Raw genomic sequence first — 26,068 nt, 5'->3', positions numbered from 1 at the left:
TATAATATAGTTGGGAGGAATTGTAACTAGGAGCCTTAAAAAGGAAGAAAAATATAAGCGTAACAGAAGTCGCATGATGAGCGGATAATTTATACCCTTTTTGGCATTGTTTTTACATAGTTTTTAGTATGTTTTAGTTATTTTTTATTATATTTTTATTATTTTTATGCAAAAATCACAATTGTGGACTTTACTATGAGTTTGTGTATTTTTCTATGATTTCAGGTATTTTCTGGCAAAAATTGAGGGACCTGAGCAAAAATCTGATTCAGAGGCTGAAAAAGGACTGCAAATGCTGTTGGATTCTGACCCTCCTGCACTCGAAGTAGATTTTCTGGAGCTATAGAAGGCCAATTGGCGCGCTCTCAACTGAGTTCGAAAGTAGACATCTTGAGCTTTCCAGCAATATATAATAGTCTATACTTTGCCTGAGATTTGATGTCCCAAACTAGCGTCTAAACGCCCACCAAAGACCCTTTTCTGGAGTAAAACGCCAGAACTGGCACCAGAACTGGACTTAAACGCCCAAAATGGCACCCAAGCTGGCGTTTAACTCCAAGAATGGCCTATGCACATGAAAGCTTCAATGCTCAGCCCAAGCACACACCAAGTGGGCCCCGGAAGTGGATTTCTGCACTATCTGCACTTAGTTACTTATTTTCTATAATCCTAGTAACTAGTTTAGTATAAATAGCACTTTTTACTATTGTATTCATATCTTTGGATGTTTAGTCCTTAGAACTTTAAATCACATTTTGAAGGCTGGCCATTCAGCCATGCCTAGACTTTCTCTCTTATGTATTTTCTATGGTGGAGTTTCTACACCTCATAGATTAAGGTGCGGAGCTCTGCTATTCTTCATGAATTAATGCAAGTACTATTCTTTCTCTATCAATTCACACTTACTTCTTCTCCAAGATATACTCTCGTACTTAATTCAGTTAAGTCAGAATGAAGGGGTGACCTGTGATAATCACCCACTATCTTCATTACTCGTTTAGCCAAAATCTGTGTGCCTGACAACCATAAGCGGTCTACATGATGTTCAACGTTGTCATTGGACGACAGCCGAAGTATATTCTCTTGGGTCTCTAATACACGGACCGAGTCCGTAAAATTAGGATCTTCGTGGTATAGGCTAGAACCATTGGCAGCATTCCTGAGATACGAAAAGTCTAAACCTTGTCTGTGTTATTTCGGGTAGAATCTGGGAAGGAATGACTGTGATGAGCTTCAAACTTGTGAATGTTGGACGTAGTGACAGTGTCCAAAAGGATAAGGGTCCTATTCTGACGCTAGTGAGAACGTACAGATGATTAGCCGTGCGGTAGCTGTACCTGGTATTTTTCATCCGAGACGAGAAATCCAACAATTGATTAGCCGTGCAGAGATTGTACCTGGTATTTTTCATCCGAGTGGATCATACAGCTTGCCATGGAAGGGAGCACGCATGCATGGAAGAAGACAATAGGAAAGCAGAGGTTCAGAAGCAACAAAGCATCTCCAAGTGCTTATCTGAAATTCCCACCAATGAATTACATAAGTAACTTTATTTTATTTTATATTTTATTTATCTTTTAATTATCAAAACCTCGTAACCATTTGAATCCATCTGACTAAGATTTACAAGATGACTATAGCTTGCTTCAAGCTGACAATCTCCGTGGGATCGACCCTTACTCACGTAAGGTATTACTTGGACGACCCAGTGCACTTGCTGGTTAGTTGTGCGGAGTTGTGAAAAGTGTGAATCACAATTTCATGCACCAAGTTTTTGGCGCCGTTGCTGGGGATTGTTCGAGTTTGGACAACTGACGATTCATCTTGTTGCTTAGATTAGGTAATTTTATTTTATGTTTAAGCTTTTTATTTTTATTTTCAAAAAAAAAATTATTATAGTTTTCGAAAAATTCCAAAAAAATGTTCTTCAGAATTTTTAAGAATGAATTCTAGAGCTTCTTGAGATATGTTGAAGCCTGGCTGGCTGTTAAGCTTGGCTGGTCATTTGGCCATGTCTAATTCTTTTGGACCGAAGCTTTAGACTAACATTGCATGAATCCTGGAATTCTTATTAAAAATTTTGAATTTCTTTATCTTCTTTTGCCAAAATAATTTTGAAAAATACAAAAAAATTAATAAGACCATAAAAACCAAAAATTTTGTGTTTCTTGTTTGAGTCTTGTGTCAAATTTAAAGTTTGGTGTCAATTGCATGTTTTAATTTTTCTTAAATTTTTGAAAATATATGCATTGTGTTCTTCTTTGATCTTCAAGTTGTTCCTGATATTTTCGTTATTTAATTTTGTGATTTTCTTGTTTTGTGTTCTTTGTTGTTTTTCATATGCATTTTCGAATTCATAGTGTCTAAACATTAAAAATTTCTAGGTTCGGTGTCTTGCATGTGTTTCTTTTCTTAAAAATTTTTCAAAAATATGTTCTTGATGTTCATCATGATTTTCAAAGTGTTCTTGGTGTTCATTTGACATTCAAAGTATTCTTGCATGCATTATTTGTTTTGATTTTTATGTCTTGTGTCATTTTGTTGTTTCTCTCTTTCTTCATTAATTCAAAAATAAAAAATAATATCTTTCCCTTATTTTACTCATAAATTTTGAAATTTTGGGTTGATTTAGTCAAAATATTTAAAATTTGGTTGTTTCTTGTTAGTCAAGTCAAAATTTTAATTTAAGAATCTTATCTTTTCAAATCTTTTTCAAAAATCAAATCTTTTTCATTTTTTTTCTCAATATTTTCAAAAAATTTTAAATTGATTTTCAAAATTTTTTCCTTAATTTTTATTTCATAAATTTCGAAATTATTGCTAACATTTAATGTTTTGATTCAAAAATTTCAAGTTTGTTACTTTCCTGTTAAGAAAGGTTCAATCTTTAAATTCTAGAATCATATCTTTTAGTTTCTTGTTCATCAAGTCATTAACTTTAATTTCAAAAATCAAATCTTTTTAATTTCCTTTTCAAATCTTTTTCAAAATAAATTTCAATCATATATTTTTCAAAATTTAATTTCAAAATCTTTTTCTAACTTCTTATCTTTTCAAAATTTACTTTCAAATCTTTTTCAATTAACTATTTGACTTTTTGTTTGTTTTACTATTTCTTATCTTTTTCAAAACTACCTAACTACTTTTTTATCTCTAATTTTCGAAAACCACTAACAACTTTTTCAAAATTCTTTTTAATTAACTAATTGTTTTAAATTCTAATTTTATTTTATTTCTTTTAATAAATTCAAATTCTAACTAATAATTAAAATAAAAACAAAAATATTTTTCTTTTCTTTTAAATTAATATTCGAATACTCTCTCTCTCTCATCTCTTTCTATTTATTTATTTAATTACTAACACTTCTCTTCTTCTTAAAATTCGAACCCTCTTCCTCTCTCTGTGTTCGAATTCTCTTTATTCTCTATCTACCTCATTCTTCTATTCTTCTCTTCTTCTACTCATATAAAGGAATCTCTATACTGTGACATAGAGGATTTCTCTTCTTTTCTGTTCTCTTCTTTTTCATATGAGCAGGAACAAGGATAAGAATATTCTTGTTGAAGTTGATCTTGAACCTGAGAGGACTCTGAAGAGGAAGCTAAGAGAAGCTAAAGCACAACACTCTGGAGAGGACCTTACAGAAATTTTTGAAAAAGAAGAAGATATGGTAGCCGAAAATAATAACAATGGTGGAAATGCAAGGAAGATGCTTGGTGACTTTACTGCACCAATGTCTGACTTCTATAAAAGAAGCATCTCAATTCCTGCAATTGGAGCAAACAACTTTGAGCTTAAGCCTCAATTAGTTTCTCTAATGCAGAAGAATTGCAAGTTTCATGGACTTCCATTGGAAGATCCTCATCAGTTCTTAGCTGAATTCTTGCAAATATGTGACACTGTTAAGACCAATGGGGTTAATCCTGAGGTCTACAGACATATGCTTTTCCCTTTTGCTGTAAGAGACAGAGCTAGGATATGGTTGGACTCACAACCTAAAGAAAGCCTGAACTCTTGGGAAAAGTTGGTCAATGCTTTCTTGGCCAAATTCTTTCCACCTCAAAAGTTGAGCAAGCTTAGAGTGGAAGTCTAAACCTTCAGACAGAAGGAAGGTGAATCCCTCTATGAAGCTTGGGAAAGATACAAGCAATTGATCAAAAGGTGTCCTTCTGACATGCTTTCAGAATGGAGCATCTTATGTATATTCTATGATGGTCTGTCTGAATTATCCAAGATGTCATTGGACCACTCTGCTGGTGGATCCCTTCATCTGAAGAAAACCCCTGCAGAAGCCCAGGAACTCATTGAGATGGTTGCAAATAACCAGTTCATGTATACTTCTAAAAGAAATTCTGTGAATAATGGAGTGACTCAGAAGAAAGGAGTTCTTGAGATTGATACTCTGAATGCCATTATTGGCTCAGAATAAAATATTGACTCAGCAAGTCAATATGATTTCTCAGAATCTGACTGGAATACAAGCTGCATCTGGCAGTGCTAAAGAAGCTTCATCTGAAGGAGAAGCTTATGACCTTGAGAATCCTGGAATGGAAGAAATAAATTACATGGGAGAATACTATCGAAACACTTACAATCTTTCATGGAGGAATCATCCTAATTTCTCATGGAAGGATCAACAGAAGCCTAATCAAGGCTTCAATAATAATAATGGTAGGCGAAATAGGTTTGGCAATAGCAAGCCTTTTCCATAATCTTCTAAGCAACAGATAGAGAATTCTAAGCAGAGCCTCTCTGACTTAGCAACCATAGTCTCTGATCTATCTAAGACCAGTCTCAGTTTCATGACTGAAACAAGGTCCTCCATCAAAAATTTGGAGGCACAAGTAGGTAAGCTGAGTAAAAGAGTTACTGAAATCCCTCCTAGTACTCTCCCAAGCAATACAGAAGAGAATCCCAAAAGAGAGTGTAAGGCCATAAATATACCCAAAGTGGCCGAACCTATAGAGGAGGAAGAGGCAGTGATTTCCAGTGAGGAAGACCTCAATGGACGTCCACTGACCAATAAGGAGTTCCCTATTGAGGAACCAAAGGAATCTAAGGCTCATATAGAGACCATAGAGATTCCACTGAACTTACTGTTGCCATTCATGGGCTCTGATGAGAATTCTTCCTCTGAAGAAGATGAAGATATTGTTGAAGAATAAGTTGCTCAGTATCTTGGAGCAATCATGAAGCTGAATGCCAAGTTATTTGGTAATAAGACTTGGGAAGATGAACCTCCAATGCTCATCAATGAACTGAATACCTTGGTTCAACAGAAATTACCTCAGAAGAAATCGGATCCCGAAAAATTCTTAATACCCTGTACCATAGGCACCATGACCTTTGAGAAGGCTCTGTGTGACCTGGGGTCAGGAATAAACCTCATGCCACTCTCTGTAATGGAGAAACTAGGGATCCTTGAGGTACAAGCTGCAAGAATTTCACTAGAGATGGCAGACAAATCAATGAAACAGGCATATGGACTTGTAGAGGATGTCTTAGTGAAGGTTGAAGGCCTATACATCCCTACTGACTTCATAATCCTAGACACTGGGGAGGATGTAGATGAATCCATTATCCTTGGAAGAACCTTCCTAGCCACAACAAGAGCTGTGGTTGATGTGGACAAAGGAGAGTTAGTCCTTCAGTTGAATGGGGGCTACCTTGTGTTTAAGGCTAAAGGATCTTCTTCTGTAAGCATGGAGAGGAAGCATGAAAAGCTTCTCTCAATACAGAGTAAAACAGAGCCCCCACACTCAACTTCTAAGTTTGGTGTTGGGAGGCCACCATTAAGCTCTGAGTCTCTATGAAGCTCTCTAAGAGCTCACTGTCAAGCTATTGACATTAAAGAAGCGCTTATTGGGAGGCAACCCAATGTTAATTAATTATATTTATTTTGTTTTCCATTGTTATTTTATGCTTTCTTTAGGTTGATGATCATGTGAAGTCATAAAAATAGCTGCAGAATTAAGGCAAAATAAAAAACAGCATAAAAAAATAGCACACCCTGAAGGACAGGCTTACTGGCATTTAAACGCCAGTAAGGATAGCAGAACGGGCATTTAACGCCCAGTCTGGAAGCATTTTGGGAATTAAATGCCAGAAATGGTAGGCAGACTAGCGTTTAACACCAAAAAAGGCTGTCTGGTGTCTGACTGGCGTTAAACGCCAGAATTGGCAGATAGACTGGTGTTTAATGCCAGAAAAGGGTGTCTGATGGGCATTAAACGCCATAAAAGGGCATCAGCCTGGCGTTTAACGCCAGAAAAGGTAGCAGAGTTGGTGTTAAATGCCAGAAATGGCACACAGAGGGTGTTTAAATGCCAGAATGGTACAGGGAACAGAATTCCTTGACACCTCAGGATCTGTGGACCCCACAGGATCCCCACCTACCTCAACTCACTCTCCCTCCTCTTCACACCTCTCCATAACACTCTTGACCAATCCCATCAATACCTCTTCCCCAAATACCATTCACCTATCAAATCCTACCCTCTTCCCCACAACCTCTTCACCACTCACATATATCCATCATAAAACCCCACCTACCTCACTATTCAAATTCAAAACATTTCCCTCCCAAACCCAACCCCTCATACACGAATTCCCCCCCTCTCTTACCCTATAAATACCCATCCTCACCATCTTCAATTTCACACATCATACACACTCCTACCCCCCTTGGCCAAATCCAAAACCCTCCTCCATCTCCTCCATTTCTTCTTCTTCTACTCCTTTCTTTCTTCTTTTGCTCGAGGACAAGTAAACCTTTTAAGTTTGGTGTGGGAAAAAGCTCTGCTTTTTATTTTTCCATAACCATTAATGGCACCTAAGACCGGAGAAACCTCTAGAAAGAGGGAAGGCAATTGCTTCCACCTCCAAGTTATGGGAGATGGAGATGTTCATCTCAAAAGTCCATCAAGACCACTTCTATGAAGTTGTGGCCTAGAAAAAAGTGATCCCTAAGGTCCCCTTCATGCTCAAAAAGAGTGAATATCCGGAGATCCGACGTGAGGTTCGAAGAAGAGGTTGGGAAGCTCTCGCTAACCCAATCCAACAAGTCAGAATCTTAATAGTTCAAGAGTTCTATATCAATGCATGGATCACTAAAAACCATGATCAAAGTGTGAACCTGAACCCAAAGAATTGGCTCACAATGGTTTGGGGAAAATACTTGGATTTCAGTCCGAAAACTGTAAGGTTGGCATTCAACTTGCCAATAATGAGAGGATATCCTCATCCTTTTACTAGAAGGGTCAATTTTGATCAAAGGTTGGACCAAGTCCTCATGGACATCTGTATGGAAGGAGCTCAATGGAAGAGAGACTCCAAAGGCAAGCCGGTTCAACTGAGAAGGCTATACCTCAAGCTCGTGGCTAGAGGATGGTTAGAGTTCATCCAACGCTCTATCATTTCTACAAGCAACTGGTCTAAAGTTACTGTGGACTGGGCTATCATGATCCATAGTATCATGATTGGGGAGGAATTAGAAGTTCATGAGATCATATCTCTAGAACTATACAAGGTGGCTGACAAGCCCTCCACTTTGGCAAGGTTAGCCTTTCCTCATCTCATCTGTAACCTATACAATTCAGCTGGAATTATCATAGAGGAAGACATCCTCATTGAAGAGGACAAGCCCATCACTAAGAAGAGGATGGAGCAAACAAGAGAGCCAACTCATGGACCTCAACAAGAGCATGAGGAGATTCTTCATCAAGAAATCCCTGAGATGCCTCAAGGGATACACTTTCCACCAAAAGGCCATGAGAGAGGAGCAACAAAGGCAAGGAAGAGACATTGAGGAGCTAAAGCACTCCATAGGATCTTCAAGAGGAAGAACTAGCCGCCGTCACTAAAGTGGACCCGTTCTTTAATTTCCTTGTTCTTAATTTTCTGTTTTTTGTTTCTATGCTTTATGTTTTGTCTATGTTTTTGTCTTTATTACATGATCATTAGTGTTTAATGTCTATGTCTTAAAGCTATGAATGCTCCATGAATGCTTCACCTTTCTTAAATGAAAAATGTTTTCTGAAAAAGAAAAAGAAGTACATGAATTTCAAATTCTATCTTGAAATTAGTTTAATTATTTTGATGTGGTGGCAATACTTTTGTTTTCTGAATGAATGCTTGAACAGTGCATATTTTTTATAGTGAAGTTTATGAATGTTAAAATTGTTGGCTCTTGAAAGAATAATGAAAAAAGAGAAATGTTATTGATAATCTGAAAAATCATAAAATTGATTCTTGAAGCAAGAAAAAGCAGTGAAAAACACAAAGCTTGCGAAAAAAAAAGTGAAAAATAAAGAAAAAAAAAGAAAGAAAAAGAAAAAGCAAGCAGAAAAAGCCAATAACCCTTTAAACTAAAAGGCAAGGGTAAAGAGGATCCAAGGCTTTGAGCATCAGTGGATAGGAGGGCCCAAAAAGAATAAAATCTTGGCCTAAGCGGCTAAATCAAGCTGTCCCTAACCATATGCTTGTGGCGTGAAGGTGTCAAGTGAAAAGCTTGAGACTGAGCGGTTAAAGTCGTGGTCTAAAGCAAAACAAAAGTGTGCTTAAGAGCTCTGGGCACCTCTAACTGGGGACTCTAGCAAAGCTGAGTCACAATGTGAAAAGGTTCACCCAGTTATGTGTCTATGGCATTTATGTATCCAGTGGTAATACTGGAAAACAAAATGCCTAGGGTCACGGCCAAGACTCATAAAGTAGTTGTGTTCAAGAATCAACATACTAAACTAAGAGAATCAATAACACTATCTGAATTCTGAGTTCCTATGGATGCCAATCATTCTGAACTTCAAGGGATAAAGTGAGATGCCAAAACTGTTCAGAAGCAAAAAGCTATTAGTCCCGCTCATCTAATTGAAACTAATCTTCATTGATATTTTTGAAATTTATTGTATTTTCTCTTCTTTTTATCCTATTTTGTTTTTAGTTGCTTGTGGACAAGCAACAATTTAAGTTTGGTGTTGTGATGAGCGGATAATTTATACCCTTTTTGGCATTATTTTTACATAGTTTTTAGTATGTTTTAGTTAATTTTTATTATATTTTTATTAGTTTTTATGAAAAAATCACATTTCTGGAATTTACTATGAGTTTGTGTGTTTTTCTATGATTTCAGGTATTTTCTGGCCAAAATTGAGGGACCTGAGCAAAAATCTTATTCAGAAGCTGAAAAAGGACTATAGATGTTGTTGGATTCTGACCCTCCTGCTCTCAAAGTCGATTTTCTGGAGCTACAAGAGCCCAATTCGTGCGATCTCAACTGGGTTAGAAAGTAGACATCTTGAGCTTTCCAGCAATATATAATAATCCATGCTTTTCTCAAGATTTGATGGCCCAAACTGGCATCTAAACGCCCACCAAAGACCCTTTTCTAGAGTAAAACGCCAGAACTAGCACCAGAACTGGAGTTAAACGCCCAAACTGGCACCCAAGATGGCGTTTAACTCCAAGAATGGCCTATGCACGTGAAAGCTTCAATACTCAGCCCAAGCACACACTAAGTGGGCCCCGGAAGTGGATTTATGCACTATCCGCACTTAGTTATTTATTTTCTGTAATCCCTAGTAACTAGTTTAGTATAAATAGCACTTTTTACTATTGTATTCATATCTCTGGACGTTTAGTCCTTAGAACTTTGAATCACATTTTGAAGGCTGGCCATTCGGCCATGCCTAGACTTTCTCTCTTATGTATTTTCTACGGTGGAGTTTCTACACCTCATAGATTAAGGTGCGGAGCTCTGCTGTTCTTCATGAATTATTGCAAGTACTATTGTTTCTCTGTCAATTCACGCTTACTTCTTCTCCAAGATATACTCTCATCCTTTATTCAGTTAAGTCAGAATGAAGGGGTGACCCGTGACAATCACCCACTATCTTCATTACTCGCTTAGCCAAGATCCGCATGCCTGACAACCACAAGCGATCTACATGATGTTCAACGTAGTCATTGGACGACAGCCGGAGTATATTCTCTTGGGTCTCTAATACATGGACCGAGTCCGTGTTATTAGGATCTTCGTGGTATAGGCTAGAACCATTTGCAGCATTCCTGAGATCCGAAAAGTCTAAACCTTGTCTGTGGTATTCCGAGTAGGATCTGGGAAGGGATGACTGTGACGAGCTTCAAACTTGCGAATGTTGGGCGCAGTGACAGTGTGCAAAAGGATAAGGGTCCTATTCCGACGCTAGTGAGAACCGACAGATGATTAGCCATGCGATAGCTGTACCTGGTATTTTTCATCCGAGACGAGGAATCCGACAGTTGATTAGCCATGCAGAGATCGTACCTGGTATTTTTCATCCGAGACGAGAAATCCGACAGTTGAATAGCCGTGCAAAGATCGTACCTGGTATTTTTCATCCAAGAGGATCATACAGCTTGCCATGGAAGGGAGCACGCATGCTTGGAAGAAGACAATAGGAAAGTAGAGGTTCAAAAGCAACAAAGCATCTCCAAACGCTTATCTGAAATTCCCACTAATGAATTACATAAGTAACTTTATTTTATTTTATGTTTTATTTATCTTTTAATTATCAAAACCTCATAACCATTTGAATCTGCCTGACTAAGATTTACAAAATGACCATAGCTTTCTTCAAGCCGACAATCTCCGTGGGATCGACCCTTACTCACATAAGGTATTACTTGGACGACCCAGTGCACTAGCTGGTTAGTTGTGCGGAGTTGTAAAAAATGTGAATCACAATTTCGTGCACCATCGCATCACAGTCATATGGATCAACGCAGAATGGTAGATAACATTAAATGGAAAGGATAAAAAATATATAAGATCAGAGTTCCAAAGATACAAGTAACAAGCTCCAGGCTCAACCTGTGAAGCTAAGGCTGACAGGAGGATACATACATACATATATATATATATAAAGCTATCTGAACCCATCCCACCCCTCCCTAGCTCTCTCATTATCACTTTTTCACTTTCCAAAACATAGTTTCCTTCCCTCTAACCCTAAAACCTACTCGCTTCCATTATCAATACTCATTAGACTCATCATCATCGGGCCAGCATCAGCAGCATACAAAACCCCCCACCATTGCTGAACTCTCTCCTCGGCCAGAGGGTACCGTCGATGCCGGCATTGTGATAGACAGAGGGTGTCGTCTTGCCACTAAACGTATCTTCCACTCACCCTCTTCTCCTCGTCGTGGAATCTTTGCTCATAGCTCTTCTCTCGGCCTCGCAGATTGCTCCCGCTCGGCCCTTGTCTCCTCATTGTTGCAAACTTTGTGCCTGCTGGTCTCCCTGTTCAAGCTATCTCTCTATGTCTTCAAGGATATTCTGTCTCATCACGAGCTCATTGTCACCGCTATTCTTTCGAGCTTACTCTATCAACATCGTGTCACCATTCATCCCTCGTTGTCTCTCCGATGAGCCATCACTTCTTCAGTTTCATCTTTTTTCGAGTTAATTTTTAAGATTCTAAGTTGAATTTGTGTTCTAACTTTGAATTCTCAAGTCTTCGTTGCTAATGTAATTCTGAGTTTAGTTTGGATTTTGAGTTTGGATTCTTTGTTTAGTTTTTGTGATTCTGAATTTTTGTTGCTGATATGATTTTGTTCTAGTGTGCTTCTGTTTAAACTTAATATATAAAGTTAAGTTTGATGATTATGTAGAAATTGGATGTGGATGTGATTGGTATTTTTTTGTTATTAGTCATTATAAGTGGGATATAACTATAATTTGAAACAAAAAAAGATTTTCCCTTTTCTGAATAATGTTCAATTGTTCTCAAGTTGAGTTCCATTATGATGGGGGAGATATTTGAAAAATCATGTTATGTTAATAATGTGGTGGTACAACAAGGCATGGTATACATGATTGAGAAAAAAATTGATTTGTGGAGGAAACGGAAGAAGGGAGGAGAAGAGGAGAAGGGAAGGGATAATGGAAGAAGGGGAGGGGGCGGGCTTTGGCGGTGGTGGCTCAGGTTGGTAATAGAAGAAGAAGAATAGAAACGTTAAAGAGAGGAGGAGGAAGAAAAGGGAGAAGAGGAAGAAGATGACATTATGGTAAATATGCATTTTTTTTACGGTAAACATCATTGAGACCTTAAATACAAAATTATATTTTGTACAGGGACCTAATCATAAACTTTTAAAGTGTAAGGACTAATTTGTAATTTCAGTAAAAGTATAGGGACCAACTGTATAATTAAACCTTTATAGAATACCCATTTTATCCTTGAACTTCTTAATTATTACCAAAAATACCCCAAAACTTATATAATTACAAAACTAACTTCGGTTTTTATTAAATTACTATTTCAACCTCAAAAATAAATTTTATTTCTTTGATTATAGCTTTACCAAAGGACTGAACCCCATTCCCAAAATTTTTCAACTTTTCAACTTGATTTTTAAGTTCATTTTCGAGCTTTACGGTTACCAATTTTTCACTGCTTTTCATTTAATCTCTCAGCCATCAAACTTCATCAATTTTGATCAATAATTCTCATTCAAAATAGTCCCAAAATTCTGAAAATAACCCCAGATGGTCCATTTTTCATGGCCGAACCACAATTCATAAGCAATAACAATAATTCAACAAAATTTCAACATAAACTTAATCAAACTCAACCAATAATCAATCAAACTAACAATTACTTATCACATTAATATTTAATCGGTAAAAAATTACCAAACCCTAACTTTATATGACAACCACCAAACCAAAACACCAAGAAAGTTTTCTAAACAAGAAATTGAAGAATAAAACGTCAAAATCGGCTACTTCACCTCCGGGGCTCTGGTAGCATGAATCTCCACACTTTCGTACTGTTGTACCAGCAAGTGCACTGGGTCATCCAAGTAATACCTGAGCGAGTCAGGGTCGATCCCATGAGGATTGTGGTTTGAAGCAAGCTATGGTTATCTTGCAGGTCTTAGTCAGGCAGATCAGAAGGTTGTTGGTTGTGAAAGGAATACCGAATCGGAATAAATGATAGGAATAGGGTTAAGGATCTGAGTTGCTTTTTCTTTCTGAATTAACTCTGGTATTATTGTCTTCTTTGCTTGTGAGTGATCTCTTCCATGGCAGGCTGTAAGTGATTGGCACCTTTATTGAGAGGTCATCAATACTCCTCCGGATCTGAACCCCAGGGTTAGTATGGATCCATCTCTACTTGAGGGTGAAGCACGTACAGTCCATTCTCCTTAGTGATCCTACTCAAAACGCCACAGACAATGTCGGATCTTCTGGATCAGAGAATGTTACATCATAGGGTTCTAGCCTCTATGACAGAGACCCTAATCTCCCTGAAATCGGCTGAACTGGTATCCCGAGAAGTCTTCAACAAAGTCGTAGACTAGCCGTCTGAGAGATGTATGATTTAAGCTGGTGGTGCGTGCTTTCCACTGAAGTATTCACACGAACCCAAGTAGACGCGGGTGTTTATCAGGCACGTTCATCTTAGTGTGATGAACAGAGCTAATTTTTCAGATCATCCTATTCACCATGTTGAAGTGTGAATATACATCTTAGAATTAATCAAACACAGATCGAAGAAGAAACAGTAATACTTTTATTAATTCATAGGACTAAGAAGGGCTCCTCCCCTCAACCTAGGAGGTTTAGAAACTCATAATGATGTGAAAGTAAACGTGTATGATGGTCAAAGGAATCGAAGAAAGTGATTAGAGGTCTGAATTACATAAATATAATCCCTTAAATACTAAACAGATGACTAGTAAGAGTAAAACAGTCTATTTAGTGCTAAAATCCACTTCTGGGGCCCACTTGGTGAGTGTTTGGGCTGAGCTTTGATGAGATCCACGTGCTAGGAGGTATTTTTGGGTGTGGAATGCCAGCTAGGGGGTCCTCATCGGGCGTTTGGATGCTGGTCTCTGCTTTTGGGCACTGGACACCAGGAAGGGGGCAGGAAGCTGCCGTTGGACGCCGGTTTTGTACCTTTTAATTTGAAGCAAACTATGGACTATTATATATTGTTGGAAAGCTCTGGAATTCAGATTTCCATACCCGTTGAGAAAGATCTATTTGGAGTTTTGTAACTCCAGAAAAGTTCTTGCGAGTGCAGGTTGGTCAGATCTGGACAGCATCTGCAGTGCTTTCTTTGTCTCTGAATCAGACTTCTGCTCCAACTCCTCAATTTTAGCCAGAAAATATCTAAAATTGTACAAAAACACAAAAACTCATAGTAGAATCCAAAAATGTGATTTTAACACTAAAATCTATAAAAACTCAGTAAAAACTAAACAAAAACTACTAAAAACTATAAGAAAATGATGTCAAAAAGCGTATAAAATATCCGCTCATCACAATACCAAACTTAAACTGTTGCTTGTCCCCAAGCAACTAAAAACACAGTAGGATAAACGAAAAATTAAGATACAATAAATCTCTAAGTTTTGAATAAAGCTTAGTTACAATTAGATGAGCGGGGCTTAGTAGCTTTTTGCTTCTAAATAGTTTTGGCATCTCACTATCCATTGAGACTTAGAATAGTTGGAATCTTTAGGAACTTAGAATCTAGATGATATCATTGACTCTCCTAGTTAAGCTTATTTTGATTCTTGAACACAACTTTCTGAGTCTTGGCCGTGACCCTAAGCACTCTGTTTTTCAGTATTACCACCGGATACATTCATGTCACAAACACTTTAACTGGGTGAACCTTTTCAGCTTGTGACTCAGCTTTGCTAGAGTCCCCAGATAGAGGTATCCAGAGTTCTTAAGCACATTCTTTTTGCTTTGGACCACGACTTTAACCGCTCAGTCTCAAGTTTTTCACTTGACACCTTCACGCCACAAGCACATTGTTAGGGACAGCTTGTTTGAGCCGCTTAGTCCAGGATTTTATTCCTTTGGGCCCTTCTATCCATTGATGCTCAAAGTCTTGGGTCCTTTTACCCTTGCCTTTTGGTTTAAAGGGTTACTAGCTTTTTCAATCTGCCCTCCTTTTTCTGCATTTTTCGCCAGTAATGGATTTTTCTGCTTTTTTTTTCTTTTTCTTTTCGCCATTTTTCTTTCTTTTTTGCATGCATATGTAATTTTTTTCTTTTGCAACATGCTTTTTCTTTTTTTTTTTTTTGCTGCTTTTTCTTCCTTCAAGAATCAATTTTTAGATTTTTCAAATTATCAATAATACTTTTCCTTTTTCCTTATTCTTTCAAGAGCTAACATTCTAAAGTTACAACTTCAAATATGCACTGTTTATTTCATACATTCAGAAAACAAAAGCAATTGACACCACATCAAACTAATTAAACTAATCTTATTTTAAACTTGAAATTCATGCATCTCTCAATTTTTTTCAAATAAAATTTTCATTTAAGCAAGGTGAGAGATATATGGAACATTTTACAACTTTAAGACATCAATACAAATGATCATGCAACTAGAACAAGAGAATAGAGAAATAAACAGACAGAAAATAGAAAAATAACAAGGGGTGTAAAGAGAATGAATCCATCTTTAATGGTGGCGTCTAGTGTTCCTCCTTGAGAATCCAATGTGATACTTGATCTCTTCTATGTCATCATTTTGCCTTTGTTTCTCTTCCCTCATAGCCTTTTGGTCTTCCCTTATGGCTCCTTGGTCTTCTCTGATTTCATTGAGGGTGGTAGCATGCTCTTGATGCTCCATCCTCAATTCCTCCATGTTAGTGCTCAATTCTCCGAAAAAAGTTTGCCATTGATCCCAGTAGCTTTGGGGAGGAAAATACATCCCTTGAGGCATCTCAGGGATCTCATACTGAGGTGGATGCACAAGTTCGTGTGCATGCTCTCTAGTTTGCTTCATCCGCTTCTTAGTGATGGTATTATCCTCCGCAATGGAGACATCTCCGTTTATGACAATTCCAGCTGAATTGCATAGGTGACAAATGAGGTGTGGGAATGCCAACCTGGCATTGGTGTGAGGCTTCTCAGCTACCTTGTATAATTCTTGAGGAATCACCTCATGTACTTCTACCTCAGTTCCAATCATGATGCAATGGATCATGATGACTCTGTCAACAGTCACTTCTGACCGATTACTAGTAGGGATGATGGATCTTTGGATGAATTTTAACTGTCCTTAAGCTATGGGCTTTAGGTCAGCCCTTCTTGACTGAATGGGCTTGCCTTGGGAATCCCTTTTCTATTGTGCACCTTCTACACAGATATCTGAGAGCACTTGATCCAATCTTTGATCATAGTTGACTCTCCTAGTGTAAGGATGAGGATCTCCTTGCATTAGAGGCAAGTTGAATGCCAACCTCACACTTTCTGGGCTGAAATCTAAGATTCTTCCTCGGACCATGGTGCTCTAATTCCTTGGGTTTGGGTTCACACTAGTGTCATGATTTTTGGTAACCCACCATGAGAATTCTAACATCTTATATGGGATTGGTTAGGACTTCCCAACCTCTTCTCCGGATCTCTCTTCGAATTTCTGGATACTGATTCTTCTTGAGATTAAAAGGGACCTCAGGGATAACTTTCTTCTCAGCCACTACTTCATAAAAGTGGTCTTGGTGGGCTTTGGTGATGAATCTCTCCATCTCCCAATATTCAGAGAGATTGGCTATTGCCTTTTCTTTCCTCTTTCTAGAGGAGTCTCCAATCTTGGGTGCCATGAATAGTAATGGAAAGAAAAAAAGCTATGCTTTTCCAACACCAAACTTAAAACTTTGCTTGTCCTCGAACAAAAAATAGAAGAATAGAGTAGAAGAAGAAAATAGAAGGAAGGAGAGGGAGAGAGAGGGCTCGGACTTGTGGGGTGTGTAAGGGTATGAGAGATGTGTGTATGAAGGAGGGGTATTTATAGGAATAGGGAAGTGTCACGGTTCGGTCATAGGGTGCGTTTTGGGTGGAAAATTCAATTTTAAAGTGGGTGGGGGTAGGTGAGAGTTATGATGGTCATGGAGAAGTGGTATAGATGTGATTGGGCTAGGGTTTATAGGGAAGTGTGTATGAAAAAGTGTGAAAGTAAGTGGAGTGACGGCGGCCAAATGCACGGATTAGGAACTTGATCATCAAAATGGAATTTGTGTTGTAAGTATAGTCCTAACCCAACAAATTGGCCATTGATGCCAGGGCATTTTGGCCAGTTTCACTGACCTTTTCTTTACTGTTTTAGGGTAGTTTCATGCATTTTCTTAGGAAATAAGCAAGTTTTGGGTAGAATTTCACTTACATCTTGATTTAAGCATACATTGTGCACTTTACATGATTTCATGAGAATTTTGCATGAATTAGATGACAAATTGGATGATGCATGTCTCATGATGTGGATTAGAACTTTGATGCACTTTATTGCTTGATTTCAGGACAAAGGAAGCAAGAAAGAGCCACGTTAGTAGCCACGTTAGACTAACTAACGTGACCACCAACGTGGAATGGGAGCTAGCTTGCAATGTTAATGAGAAAAATAATCGCCAATAACGCCCTCGAAGCCATCATAGCCCACATTAAGAGTCACGTTAACTAAGTTAACGTGAACTCTAACGTGGAAGAAAGAAAATGGAGCCAACATTAGTGACACTCACCTTTGTCACTAACGTTGGACCAAGCTCATATTGGCCACGTTAGCTTCCACGTTAACTTAGTTAACGTGGACTCTAACATTGGGAAGCAAAAGAGTGGCCAACGTTAGTGACACTCACCATTGTCACTAACGTTGGACTAAGCCACCTTGAGCTACGTTAACTCCCACGTTAACTTAGTTAACGTGGAAGCTAACGTGGACAAAGCAAACAATCGCCAACGTTAGTGATACTCACCTTTGTCACTAACGTTGGAATGAGCCACAATGAGCCACCATGAGCCACGTTAACTCCCACGTTAACTTAGTTAACGTGGAAGCTAACGTTGAGGATAGGATGATGAGCCAACGTTAGTGACACTCACCTTTGTCACTAACGTTGAAGATGGCTATCATTACCACGTTAGAAGCCACGTTAACTTAGTTAACGTGGACTCTAACGTGGGAAGAAGGGGCACCTTGGAACGTTAGTGACAAAGGTAAGTGTCACTAACATTCTTGAAGGATTGGCAAGCCTACGTTAAGAGCCACGTTAACTAAGTTAACGTGGACTCTAACGTAAGGGGAAGGGAGGACTCTCAACGTTATTGGAAAAGGTGAGCCCCAATAACGTATGCAAAGGACCAAGAGGCAACGTTAGTGGTCATGTTGGTGCCACTAACGTTGAAGTTAACGTGGATCATCCCTGGGTGAGGAACGTTAGTGAAAAAGGTGATTGCCACTAATGTTCTCGAACCCACACTCTCACTTAACGTTAACGCCACTAACGTCCTGAGCTAAACACCCTGCCTACTTCACACTTTCTCTCTGCAAGTAAAGCTAAGCCCACTGAAGAGTATAACTGCTTCAAACTTAAGATCCAAAGGCCCATATCCAAGACTTGAAGAACCAACTAGAAGATCAGAAGAGTAGTATATATAGGGGTAGTTTTGAATTAGAAAGAAGCTTTTTAGGGGATTGGAAATTGGGAACTACTCTCTGTATAATTTACTTTCTCTGCACTTCTAGTTCTAGTTTTCATGATGTATTCTCCATCTTTGTTTTCCATTTCCAGAGCTATGAACAACTAAACCCCTTTCATTGGGTTAGGAAGCTCTGTTGTAATTTGATGGATCAATACTAATTTTCATTACTCTTCTTCTATGTTTTCTCTTGATTTTACTAGAAAGCTTTCAATCTTCATCCAATTGGGTAGTTATCTTTGAAAAGAAGCTATTCATACTTGGATCTCTTCTGAACCTTGGAAGAGGAATGAAGAGATCATGCTAGAAATGCTTTCTCATGTTGGACCAAATTGGGTTTGGTTGGGTATGGTGACTATAATCCTACCAACACTTGATTTGGGAATGCATGTGGTATAATCAGTGACTATACTTCATCTCTTCTCATGAGCAATTGACCAAGGAATTTGCTATTGATCAAGATTTGAGAGATTGAATTACCAAGGAATTGGAATTTGATCACTTAAGATTGCCAAGGAGATCAATAAATGCATTGATTGAGGAAGAGATGAAAATGAACTTGATCCGGAGAATGCAACATCTCCTAAGCCCAATGAATCCCCATTTCTGATCTTACCCATTCTCTTTAATTTCTGCAATTTACTTTCATGAGCATTTTTCCCATTCCCATTTACAATTCTGTAATTTACTTTCCGTCATTTACTTCCAGCTCTTTACTTCCAGCATTTACATTTTCTGCTATTTACTTTTCCGCCATTTAATTTCCTGCAACTCTCAAACCAAATTCTGCTTCGCTCAACTAGAGCATTCCTCTAATTAAAGTTGCTTGACCAATCAATCCCTGTGGGATTCAACCTCACTCTATTGTGAGTTTTTACTTGACGACAATTTGGTATACTTGCCGAAGGAAAATTGTTGAGAGACAAGTTTCCGTGCTATCAAGTTTATGGCGCTGTTGCTGGGGATTGATTTTGTATCAACAATGACTAAATTGGAGGATAACTACATTGAGCATTTTTCTTTTGTTTGATTTAAATTTCTGTTTGAGTTAATTACTTTCAGTTTTAGTTATTTTCCTCCCTTCCCCCCTACTCCTTTTTCTTAGTTATTTACCATTCAGTTCACTAACCCACTAACTGTTTGATATATTGCATCACTCACACTAACAGCAATTTTAACAAGAGTACTTTCTGCATCTATTTCCTTGCTTGTGCCTTATTGGTTGTATGACAGGGAGAAGAAGCGAGGCTTCAACTTCTGTTGATTCTGAACCTGAGAGGACCTTCCTTAGATTAAGGAGGGAAGCAAGAGGAAAGAGAGTAGTTGGTGCTGAGGAAGAGGAGGAGTACTTTGAACCAGACATGGATGAAAACATGGAGAACCATCATGAAGAAGAGGCTCACAACCATGGCAGAGAAGGTCCAGCGCATCAGGCTGGACAAGAGAGAAGAGTTCTTGGTTCTTACATCAACCCAAACCCAGAAAAATGTGGAAGCAGCATCCAAAGGCCAACCATACATGCCAACAACTTTGAACTAAAGCCACAGCTCATCACCCTTGTTCAGAACAATTGTTCATTCAGAGGAAGTGTCCAAGAAGACCCCAATCAACATCTAACCACCTTCCTGAGGATATGTGATACTGTGAAGTCTAATGGTGTTCATCCTGACACCTATAGACTACTTCTGTTCCCTTTCTCACTTAAGGACAAGGCATCTAAATGGATGGAATTCTTCCCAAAGGAGAGTTTAGCAACCTGGGAAGATGTGATGAACAAATTCTTGGCAAGATTCTATCATTCTCAATGGATCAACAGGCTGAGAGCTGAGGTGCAAACATTCAGGCAGCAGGATGATGAGACTCTATATGAAGCATGGGAAAGGTTTAACGACCTGACAAGAAGGTGTCCACCAGATATGTTCAATGAATGGGTGCAACTACACAGTTTCTATGAAGGCCTCTCTTATGAATCAAAGAAGGCAGTAGACCATTCATCCAGGGGATCTCTGAACAAGAAGAAGACCATTGAAGAAGCCATAGATGTCATTGAGACTGTAGCGGAGAATGACTACTTCTATGCTTCTGAAAGAGGCAACACTAGAGGAGTGATGGAGCTAAACAATGTGGATACACTGCTGGCCCAAAACAAGCTTATTACCAAGCAGCTGGCTGACCTCACCAAGAAGATGGAGAGGAACCAAGTGGCAGCAATCACCACCTCATCAGCAACCCAAGAGGGAGTGAATGCTGAGGCAGAGGAGAAGCAAGAACAAGCCAACTACATTGGAAACACACCCGGGCAGACCCATGATCCTTACTCCAAAACGTACAACCCTAGTTGGAGGAATCACCCAAACTTTGGGTGGGGAAATCAACAAGATCAAAGCCAAAATCAGAGACGTCACAACCCCAACAACCATGCAGCTCACCAACATTCCACACAGAGATCATATCAGCACCACCCTAACAACACCTCTCCACATCCATACCAAAACCAAAATGACCCAATTCACCCATCCACTCTCAACTTACCATCATCTAAAGATAGACTCTCCAAAATTGAGACTCTGCTTGAGGGCATATGCAAAGAGATTCAAGACAGTAAGGCATTCCGAGAAGAAGTGCAGTCCAATATGCAGAATCAAGATGCTGCCATCAAGAAACTTGAGACACAAATTGGCTACCTATTCAAGAGAATTTTCAGCCACAACCCTCGCAGCGATACAGACTTAAACCAAAGGGAGGAGTGTCAGGCTATAAACCCCAGAAGTGGAAAAGAATTGAAGGAGACTCCCAAGCAACCCCAAGAGAAAGATTCAGTTGGAAGGAAGGAGGAACAAGATGAAGTTCAAATCCCCACCTCCAACTCACGTCAAAAGGAAGGAGAGCTGAAGCCATATGTTCAGAAAGTACCATAAACTCAACAACTGAAGAAGAAGGGGATGATAGCCAGTTCTCCAGATTTTTAAAAATCTTTAAGAAATTACAGATTAACATACCCTTTGCTGAAGCAATAGAGCAAATGCCGCTCTATGCCAAGTTCTTGAAGGAATTGATGACTAAGAAGAGAAGTTGGAAGAGCAACGAGACTGTGATACTAACCGAAGAATGTAGTGCTATCATTCAGCATAAACTCCCCCAGAAATTGAAGGATCCTGGGAGCTTCCAAATCCCTTGTATTATAGGAGAGATCACAGTGGAGAAAGCTCTATGTGACTTAGGAGCCAGCATAAATCTGATGTTAGTAGCTATGATGAGGAAAATGAAGATCGAGGAGGCTAAGCCAATAAAAATGGCCCTACAACTGGCAGACCGATCGTTCAAGTTCCCTCATGGTGTAGTGGAAGATTTGCTGGTGAAGGTGGGGGATTTCATTTTCCCAGCAGATTTTGTGGTGTTGGACATGCAGGAGGAAGCCAAGGCCTCCATCATCCTGGAAAGACCGTTCTTAGCTACTGCTGGAGCTATCATTGATGTCCAAAAAGGTGATCTCACCTTGAGATTACACAATGAAAAGATGACATTCAATGTGTTCAAGGCCATGAGTTACCCACCAGAACAATGGGGAGAATGTATGAGGTTGGACTCACTGGAAGATGCAATGCAGGAGAGTTTTGAAGAAGAAGAACCCGAAGGGTTAATAGAGGAGGGATCAACGTCTAGTGAAGAGGTTGCAACAGCAGAGATTCATATACGATGTGCACCAAAGGAAGAGAATGAAAAGTTAGAAGCACCCAAACTTGAACTCAAAGCACTGCCACCCACTCTCAAATATGCATACTTAGGAGAGAATGAAAGCTACCCAGTAATCATAAACTCGTCCCTCAGCCAAGATCAAGAGGATGAATTACTCCAAGTGTTGCGAAAGCATAAGGATGTCATTGGATGGACCCTCGCTGACTTGAAAAGAATCAGTTCGGCCATATGCATGCATAAGATATTGTTGGAAGATGATGCCAAACCATCCATTCAATCCCAAAGGAGGCTGAACCCAATCATGAAGGAAGTGGTGCAGAAAGAAGTTATGAAGTTATGGCAGGGAGGGGTAATCTACCCGATGTCAGACAGCCCCTGGGTCAGCCCGTGCATGTCGTGCCCAAAAAGGGAGGGATCACTGTAGTCCACAATGAGAAGAACGAACTAATTCCTACAAGGACTGTCACAAGATGGAGGATGTGCATAGACTACCAAAAACTCAATGAGGCTACACGAAAGGATCATTTCCCCCTCCCATTCATGGATCAGATGTTGGAAAGACTCGCAGGACATGCATATTATTGTTTTCTCGACGGTTATTCAGGATATAACCAAATAGTGGTTGATTCCAAAGACCAAGAGAAAACCTCATTCACTTGCCCATATGGAGTGTTTGCCTACAGGCGTATGCCATTTGGGCTATGTAATGCACCGGCAACTTTCCAACGCTGCATGCTTTCTATCTTCTCAGATATGATAGAGAAATTCATTGAAGTTTTTATGGATGATTTCTCGGTATTCGGAGATTCCTTTCCTAGCTGCCTGAATCACCTAGCCTTGGTATTGAAAAGGTGCCAAGAGACCAATCTGGTCTTGAACTGGGAGAAATGTCACTTTATGGTGACAGGAGGAATAGTCCTTGGCCATAAGGTTTCTAACCAAGGCATTGAGGTGGACAGAGCTAAAGTGGAACTTATTGAAAAATTTCCTCCACCTAGTGATGTCAAGGCAATCAGAAGCTTTTTAGGGCATGCTGGCTTTTACAGAAGATTTATTAAAGATTTTTCAAAGATAGCCAAGCCCTTGAGCAATCTCCTTGTATCTGATACACCATTTATCTTCGATGAAACATGCATGCAAGCATTCGAGAATTTGAAAAAAAGATTGTCCTCTGCCCCTATCATTTCCCCACCTGATTGGAACTTACCCTTTGAATTGATGTGTGATGCATCTGACTTTGCAGTTGGGGCCGTGTTAGGGCAGAGGAAAGATAACTTAGTCCATGTGATATACTATGCTAGCAAAGTCCTCAATGAAACTCAAAGAAATTATACCACTACTGAAAAGGAGTTGCTAGCAATAGTTTTTGCATTTGACAAGTTTAGATCATACCTCATTGGTGCTAAAGTGATTTTTTTCACAGATCACACAGCACTTAAATATTTGTTTGCCAAGCAAGAACAAAACCAAGACTAATAAGATGGATTTTATTGTTACAGGAATTCAATATTAAAATCAGAGACAAGAAGGGAGTAGAGAACAAAGTAGCGGATCACCTATCCAGAATCCCTCATGATGAAGGTAGAACACATGATACTAGTGTAAATGAGCTCTTCCCTGATGAGCAGTTGATGACAGTTCACAAAGCACCATGGTTCGCAGACATTGCCAACTTCAAGGCAACTGGGGACTTACCTCCAGAGATCAATAAACATCAAAAAAGGAAGCTCATAAATGATGCAAAATATTTTGTCTGGGATGAGCCATATCTCTTCAAGAAATGTTCAGATGAAATCCTGAGAAGATGTGTTTCAGAAGAAGAGGGACGGGAAGTCTTGTGGAATTGCCACGGCTCATACTATGGAGGCCATTTTGGAGGGGACAGAACTGCAGCAAAGGTATTACAAAGCGGATTCTTTTGGCCCACCCTTTTTAAGGATGCTAAAGAACTAGTAAAGAGCTGTAATGAGTGCCAAAGATTTGGGAACTTGCCTAAAAGAAATGAGATGCCACAAAATTTCATCTTGGAACTGGAACTGTTTGATGTGTGGGGAATCAATTTCATGGGACCATTCCCAACCTCATATTCAAACAAATACATCTTGGTAGCAGTGGATTACGTTTCCAAGTGGGTAGAGGCTATTGCAACTCCAACGAATGATAACAAGGTGGTCATGAACTTCCTCAGGAAGAATATTTTTAGCCGATTTGGAGTCCCACGAGCACTTATCAGTGATGGAGGGAGCCATTTTTGTAACAGACCACTAGAAGCTCTTCTCCTACGATACGGGGTAAAACATAAGGTGGCCACTCCTTACCATCCCCAAACAAGTGGGCAAACTGAGATATCCAACAGAGAGCTAAAAAGGATTCTAGAAAAGACTGTGGGTGCATCAAAAAAGGATTGGTCGATGGTGCATGAAATTGTGATGTCCAGGCTCGAACAATCCCTGGTAATGGCTCCAAAGCTTGGTGCTTTGATCTTAATTCATAATTGTCACAACTTTGATACAACTAACCAGCAAGTGCACTGGGTCGTCCAAGTAATACCTTACGTGAGTAAGGGTCGAATCCCACAGAGATTGTTGGTATGAAGCAAGCTATGGTCACCTTGTAAATCTTAGTCAGGCAGATATAAAGTGATAATGGTGTTTTCGAATATGATATAATAAAATAGAGATAGAGATACTTATGTAAATCATTGGTAGGAATTTCAGATAAGCGAATGGAGATGCTTTTCGTTCCTCTGAACCTCTGCTTTCCTGCTATCTTCATCCAATCTGTCTTACTCCTTTCCATGGCTGGCTTTATGCAAGGGCATCACCGTTGTCAGTGGCTACATCCCCTCCTCTCAGTGAATAATATGCTCATGCACCCTGTCACGGCACGACTATTCATCTGTCGGTTCCCGATCATGCTGGAATAGGATTCACCCTCCTTTTGCGTCTGTCACTAACGCCCAGCACTCGCGAGTTTGAAGCTCGTCACAGTCATTCAATCATTGAATCCTACTCAGAATACCACAGACAAGGTTTAGACCTTCCGGATTCTCTTGAATGCCGCCATCATTCTAGCTTACGCCACGAAGATTCTGGTTAGGAGATCTAAGAGATACTCATTCTAGCTTATTTCATGTAGAACAGAAGTGTTTGTCAGGCACGCGTTCATAAGGGAGAAGGATGATGAGCGTCACACATAATCGTCACCTTCATCACGTTCTTGGGTGCGAATGGATATCTTAGAAGAGAAAAAAGAAGAATTGAATAAAAAACAGTAGTACTTTGCATTAATCTTTGAGGGACAGCAGAGCTCCATACCTTAATCTATGGAGTGTAGAAACTCTACCGTATGAAAATACATAAGTGAAGGTCCAGGCATGGCCGAGATGGCCAGCCCCCTAAATGAGATCAATAGTCTCCTAAGATGAACAATGGATTAAAACTGAGACCAAAGATGCCTAATACAATAGTAAGAGGTCCTATTTATAATAAACTAGCTACTAGGGTTTACATGAGTAAGTATTTGATGTATAAATCCACTTCCGGGGCCCACTTGGTGTGTGTTTGGGCTGAGCTTAAGTGTTCCACGTGCAGAGGCCATTTGTGGAGTTGAACGCCAGTTTCTCTGCCAGTTTGGGCGTTCAACTCTGGTTTTGGATCCTTTTCTGGCGCTGGACGCCAGATTTGGGCAGAAGGCTGGCATTGAACGCCAGTTTACGTCGTCTATTCTTGGCCAAAGTATGGACTATTATATATTACTGGAAAGCCCTGGATGTCTACTTTCCAACGCAATTAGAAGCGCGCCATTTCGAGTTCTGTAGCTCCAGAAAATCTACTTTGAGTGCAGGGAGGTCAGAATCCAACAGCATCAGCAGTCCTTTTTCAACCTCTG

At 39.4% G+C, this 26,068-nt stretch overlaps 1 non-coding gene across 1 annotated transcript; it reads right to left on the bottom strand.

Annotated features, from left to right (window-relative positions):
* Window positions 1-4,073: 4,073 nt before the first annotated feature.
* On the bottom strand, window positions 4,074-4,181 carry LOC112753825 (small nucleolar RNA R71). The gene has a single exon (XR_003178190.1). It is a non-coding gene; the product is annotated as a small nucleolar RNA R71 (small nucleolar RNA).
* Window positions 4,182-26,068: the final 21,887 nt, after the last annotated feature.

This window comes from Arachis hypogaea, chromosome 15 (genome assembly GCF_003086295.3).
Source record: "Arachis hypogaea cultivar Tifrunner chromosome 15, arahy.Tifrunner.gnm2.J5K5, whole genome shotgun sequence".
NCBI lineage: Eukaryota > Viridiplantae > Streptophyta > Magnoliopsida > Fabales > Fabaceae > Arachis > Arachis hypogaea.
This window is presented reverse-complemented; position numbering and strand designations above follow the sequence as displayed.